The sequence below is a fragment of the Gracilinanus agilis genome, chromosome 3 (assembly GCF_016433145.1).
Source record: "Gracilinanus agilis isolate LMUSP501 chromosome 3, AgileGrace, whole genome shotgun sequence".
NCBI lineage: Eukaryota > Metazoa > Chordata > Mammalia > Didelphimorphia > Didelphidae > Gracilinanus > Gracilinanus agilis.
The window spans coordinates 203,422,347-203,429,242 of NC_058132.1; the positions used below are offsets into that span (position 1 = coordinate 203,422,347).

Genomic DNA, 6,896 nt, shown 5'->3' on the forward strand with positions numbered 1-6,896 from the left:
TCCATAATTTCTTTTAACTTTTCCAGTCTTTTTACATCTTAAATTCCCCTCTAAGTTGTATTGACTCCTCACTATTTCTCAAACAAGATACTCCATTTCTTTTTTTTTTCTTTTTTTCTCCTTTTCTCCAATCCTTAACTTCTGTGCATTGGCTCCTTGGTGGAAAATTGACAAGGATGGGCAATGGGGATCAAGTGACTTGTCCAGGGTCACACAGCTGGGAAGTGTCTGAGGCCAGACCTGAACCCAAGACCTTCAGTCTCTAGGCCAGATCCATTTCTTAATTCCAATAATTTTTACTGGCTGTTGCCTTTACCTTGATCTCTCTCCTTTATCTCTGCCTCCTGTTTTCCTTGACTTCCTTCAAGTCTCAGGTAAAGTTTTATCTTCTGCAAGAAGCTTTTCCAGGTCTCCTCTGTTGATTATTTCCAATGTTGACAGAACTTTTTTTGTTTCTAGTTGGTTGCATGTTCTCTCTCAAGAAAGGCTGTGAACTCCTCATGGTCAGGGTCTGTGTTCTAACTTTTTTGGTAGCCTTAGCACAATGCCTAGCATGCAGTAGATGTTTAATAAATTTAAATTGCCTGACTGACACACCCAAAACACACTAGAACAAATTAATTAGATAATTTGGTAAGGAAGGCTTCACAGGGGAGTCTTAAGCAGCACATTTTAAGAGTAGGAGAAATGCAATCAGATAGGAAAGAGCTTTCTAGATAGGAAGAATGGCATAGATAATAGCAGGCAGGAAAGAGATTTATATGGTGAAGATAAATGCCAGTTGTGGTAGTGAAGAAGAATAGTGAGCAAGACTCAGTAGCTGAAGCATCATTATGTAATAATAATAGATCAAAGTTATGAGATAGTATTAATTTTAATCTTATGTAGATTCCTCAAGGCTAGCTAAATACCTTTTTTTCCAATGCTACTTTACCTATGTCTGAAGGCAGAAATTATTCTTGAGTTTTCATTGATACTTTTTGTATTTAAAATATCACTTTCATTAGATCAACATAGAATAGTGTACCTGTTAGATCTATGGGAAAGGAAGGAATTTAAGACCAATCAAGAGATAGAGAACATTACAGGATATAAAATGAATAATTTTAATAATATTAAATTTAAAAGGTTTTGTATAAACAAAACCAATTCATCCATAATTAGAAGAGAAGAAACAAACTGAGAAAAGTTTTTTATGACAAAATTCTCTAACAAAGGTCTAATTTCCCAAATATCTAAGGAACTAAATCAAATTTACAAAAAAATCAAGCCACTCCCCAATTGATAAATGGTCAAAGGATATGAATAGGCAGTTTTCAGATGAAGAAATCAAAACTATAAATAATCACATGAAAAAGTGTTCTAAATCCTTCCTCATTAGGAAAATTCAAATTAAAACAACTCTGAGGTACTATCTCACACCTATCAGATTGGCCAATATGACAGTAAAGGAAAATAATAAGTGTTGGAGGGGATGTGGCAAAATTGGGACACTAATACATTAGTGGTGGAGTTGTGAATTGATCTAACCATTCTGGAAGGCAATTTGGAATTATGCCCAAAGGGTTTTAAAAGATTGCGTCCCTTTGATCCAGCTATAGTAGTATATAGTACTATATATAGTAGTATAGTAGTACTATAGCTGGATCAAAGTATTTGCCTAACGAGGATCTCTGGGTCAAAGGCTATGTATACTTTTGTGACTCCTCACAAAATTCCAAATTACTTTCCTGAATAATTGGATCATGTCATGAATCCAGTAATGACTCATTAATGTGCTTCCTGTTTTTGTTTTTGCTTTTTTTTTGGTTTGTTAATTTAATGAAAAAAATTATTATAAGGTCTAGAGACAGGAGGTCCTGGGTTCAAATATGACCTCAGAAATGCCCTTGCTCTGTGACCCTGGACAAGTCATTTAACCTTACTTGCCTACTCCTATGGTTCTTCTGCCTTGGATTGATTCCAAGAAAGAAGGCAAGGTTTTTTTTTTTGTTTTAAAGGAGTCTATTGTCATAAATGTGGTACATGTAACAGAAGGAATTAATTTAAATAGCTGGAACAAATATATACATCTCTAACATTATGTGACTGTACAGGGTAATTCTCTCCTTAGTAGATTTTAAAACAAAAAAGATTGAGATGGAAATCTAAAAATAAAGGAATCTCTTGTCATGGTGTAGGTGCAGAGAAGATAAAATTGATTATGAATCATTTTTTTAAACCCCTACCTTCTGCCTTAGAACCAATAGTGTGCATTGGTTCTAAGACAGAAGAGTGATAAGGGCTAGGCAATGGGGGTTAAGTGACTTGCCCAGGGTCACACAACTGGGAAATGTCTGAGGTCACATTTGAACCCAGGACCTCCTATCTCTGGGCCTGACTCTCAATCCACTGAGCTACCCAGTTGCTCCCTATGAATCATTTTCTAAAGATCTAATTTACAATTAATTGATTTTGTCTTATAAGTGCTTACTTTGCAGTTTGTCTCTGAACTGAATTCAGAAAGTCAGGCGATCTTTAATTAAGTTAAGTTAATTCAAAGCAGTACCTCAGGCCCTGATCTATATGTGGTTCAAATGTTTGCCTTGTGTATGGCGGGTGACTCAGGAAGATGGGGGAGAGGAGGTAGCTCAACTCTTATTTTTAAAAAGAACCACAAGCTCTGAGGATTATTATACACTTATGTCTGCTCTCTACAGTTTGGGACTCCCAAACTGCCAACCAGGAAAGAATTAGGGAGATTTTCCTTGACTACCTTTAACACGTCTTTGCCTGGCATTGATGTTTATTGTAATTAGGTTTTACACCCTTCTTCAGCTCCCATCTTGTGCAAAGCACTGTAGGAGACAGATGAGGAAGAGAGAATCCATCTTTTCACAAAACCGGACACCATTGCTCTCTTGGTCTTGACGGCCCGGGCACTGTCCGGAGATGGCACAGCACTGGGACCCCTTAAGCCCAGGCGAAGGGCGAGCAGGGAAATCCCCTGCTCGTCTCTGTCCTGCTGGCTCCTCACCCAAGAACATCTGGGAGCTTCTCTAAGACCCTGAGAGGATCGTCATCCTGGGATCATCCCCCCTCCAGGCTATGCCCTGATACCCTCGGGCTGTATCTCAGGCTTCCATCTGTTCTCTAGAGTCAGGTCCACATCGTGACTGACCCAGCGTCAGGTCCTCACTGCTGCAAAGGATATAAAAACCCCTGAACTGAAGCCCTCTGGGAGCAACCCCCCAGGGTTGTTCCACTCTTGCTGTCTTAATGGCCAATAATTCTATCTTACTAATCAATCTCTCTTTTTACTTTTTTTTTTAAACCCTTAACTTCTGTGTCTTGGCTCCTCGGTGGAAGATTGGTAAGGGTGGGCAATGGGGGTCAAGTGACTTGCCCAGGGTCACACAGCTGGGAAGTGCCTGAGGCCAGATTTGAACCTAGGACCTCCCTTCTCTAGGCCTGGCTCTCAATCCACTGAGCTACCCAGCTGCCCCTCTCTTTTTACTTTTAAGCTAAGTTTTGGGGTCTTGTATTCTTGCAAAAGGTATCCTTCCAGAACCCAGGGGTTCACCATTACACCCCATACCCTGAGGTTGTATCCCCACAACACCGTCATTCGATCAGTTCCAAAACCATATGCATGTAATCAGTCCACGTTCTTCAATTCAGTTCAGTAATTGCTGTTGAATTGACTAGATTCTTGCCATATTTTGTCCACAAGAGTCAGTGTGGAATAGTAGTAAGAGAACTGACCTTGAGGTCGAGAAGACCTAGATTCGATTTCGTGTCTGACTGAGACCCTGGGGACGTCCCTTAACTTCCCAGTGCTCTAAGCCAATGGAGTCAAACACCAACCATTCTTTGGGCCTTCCCCAGTCGGTGCAGATTTCTGAACCAGATTAAAATGTAATAGAACACTCAGCCACTTCCCAGCTGTGTGACCCTGGGCAAGTCACTTGACCCCCATTGCCCACCCTTACCAATCTTCCACCTATGAGACAATACACCGAAGTACAAGGTTTATAAAAAAAAAAAAGTAATAGAACAATATAGAAAAATGTGAATAAATATATAATACAATATAAATAATGTTAATATATGATTTTGTAAGTCAATTTGTGTTGTTTTATGTATGTTTTAGTGGCTTCTTTTTCTGCCTGTATTGGTAGAAAGAGTTTTTTTCTTTGGGTGTTCTCTAGATGAATGAAATCACAATTCTAGTCTCTGTCCTTATCCCACAAATATTCTTATGGAGGCTTTGTCAAATGACTTGCTAAAATTCAGCATACTAAAGCCATGGCATTTCTTTGAGCTAACAATCAGTAAACATTTAATTCAAACATTTATTAAGCACCTACTATGTTCCATGCATTGTACTAAGATCTGAGAATGCAAAAAAGGGAAAGAAATATATTCTCTGCCTTCAAGGAACTTAGAGTATAATAGGAGAAGGCAGCAAACTTTAACCAGTGAGCTTCATCTATTTCTTTCTTCTATATTCAGCTTCCCTATCATGGTTTGCAATTTTTTAAAAGACTCAGATCATTTTAATCTTTAATTATCCTGGCAATTCTTACAAATACAGAAGGTTCATTTCATTTTTATTCCTTCATGACATCACTGAGTCCTTTTTATAAGTGTTCCCTATTACATCTAGAATGATCATGAAGTCCTCTACTTAGCATTTGAAGCCAATTAAGATGTGACTCTAGATTACTTTTCCATTACTTTCGCTCTCCTCTCTTTACTTCCTTTCTTTTCTTCATTCCTCTCTCCCTCCCTTCCTTGTTTCTTTCCTTTTTCTTCCTTTACTCCTTCCTTATTACCTTTCTCTAACTTCCATCCTTCCTTCCTTTCTACCTTCTTTTCCTCCCTCTTCCTTTTTTCATCCTTCCTTCCTGACTTCTGTTTCTTTTTCTTTCTAAAATACAATTTGTTAATCATTTTCTTTCCCCATCAAAAAATAATCATCTCACTGCCTTGCCATATTGAACCCTCTCTTGTGAAAAAACCACAGCAAAAATATCTGATGATATCTATAGTATTCCATCTCTCTGTATTTCTTTCTGCCTTTTTAGGCTTATTCCAATTCAAGCATGTAACATTCAAGCCAAACTTGTCTTACTGCTCTACCTTCTATGCAGAATTCCATCTCCAGTTTCTTTGTCTTTGCAAAGACTCTCCCCAAATATTGGAATGCCCTTTTTTTGCTCATTTGCCTCAGAATCCCTAATTTCCTTCAAAGGTTGGCTTAAGTACCACTTCCTTTGTGAAGCATTTTCTGATTCCCTCAGTTGCTAGTGCTACTTTCCTCCCATTACTTTGTATGTATTATTTATATTTTATACATTTTCTTAGAATATAAGCTCCTTTCTGGCAAGGACTACTTTATTTGTTATTCTGTATCTCTTATGTTAGACAGGTCCTAGGTCCATAACACAGAGCAGAGAACCAAAAAAATAAATTATAGTAATTAGAGAATATGGAAGTTGGAAGAAAATTCTAGTCATCTAGTCTAAGAGGAATCCTCATTATCACACACTTGTCAGGTAATCACTGAGACTTTTCTTGAAGACCTTCAATGAAGGACAACCCACTATCTCAGGACCCCAGGCAGCTCTTTGTGCTTTTAGGAAACTCTAATTCTTTAGAAGTTTTTCCTAATATCAAATTTAAATTTACTTCTTTGCATCTTACCCTCATTGTTGCCAATTAAATATATTGGGTTTCTTCTACATGAAAGCCCTTCAAATACTTGAACACAGACCTCATATTCCCACCCCCTCACCCCCATTATTTCTTTTTTCCATTTTAAACATTCCCATTTCCTGATTTGAAATAGTTTTAGCATATGTGTATGTCAACATTACTTTTGGCTAGAGTGTCTGGAAGTTATATGCTTTTTTTTTTGGTACTCCATATTATGCTACTAAATTATATTGACATTGTAGGCCACTCAACTCCTCAAAATATATATTTTTTTAATTTTAATTGTTTTTAAGTTTTAATTAAAAAAAACCACCCTTACCTTCACTCTTAGACTCAATACTGCATATTGGTTTCAAGGCAGAAGAGGTGTGAGGGCTAAGCAATGGTGGTTAAGTGACTTGCCCAGGACTGCACAGCTAGGAAGTGTCTGAAGCAAGATTTGAACCTAGGACCTTCCATCTCCAGGCCTGGCTCTCAATCCACTAAACCACCCAGCTGCCCACTCAATATTTTTTAAGAAACTTTTTTCTAACCATATCCTTCCCTTCCAAACTGCACTTTTACTTTTTCAGCTGATTTTTTTTTAATACAAAGCATAAAACTTCATATTTACAATGATCCCTCACCTATTGTAGGAGTTACATTCCAGAGACCCTTACAATAGGTGAAAATCTGCAAAGTAGTGGCATTATATTTATTTTATTATTTATATATATTTTAAAGTTTTATAAACCCTTCCCACTATCCTATAAACCTTTTCCACACTCTTATTAACCTCAGTCACTGAGCCAATCAGCACCCAGGATATGGAACACAACACTGTAGTTGGTCACCTTTCATTCTATCATGGCCAGGAGTGTATACAATAAGTGTAACTCCATGATACAGAATTAGGTATAAATTAAAAAAAAACCTCGATTGCCTGCCCTTTGATCCAGCCATACCATTGTTGGGTTTGTACCCCAAAGAGATCATAGATAAACAGACTTGTACGAAAATATTTATAGCTGCGCTTTTTGTGGTGGCAAAGAACTGGAAAAGGAGGGTATGTCCTTCAATTGGGGAATGGCTGAACAAACTGTGGTATATGCTGGTGATGGAATACTATTGTGCTAAAAGGAATAATAAACTGGAGGAATTCCAGGCGAACTGGAAAGACCTCCAGGAATTGATGCAGAGCGAAAGGAGCAGAGCCA

General features: G+C 37.9%; 1 pseudogene; it reads right to left on the minus strand.

Moving 5' to 3' along the window:
• The window catches only part of LOC123241376, an 11,203-nt pseudogene extending 8,177 nt beyond the window's left edge, over nucleotides 1–3,026 (minus strand).
• Nucleotides 3,027–6,896: the final 3,870 nt, after the last annotated feature.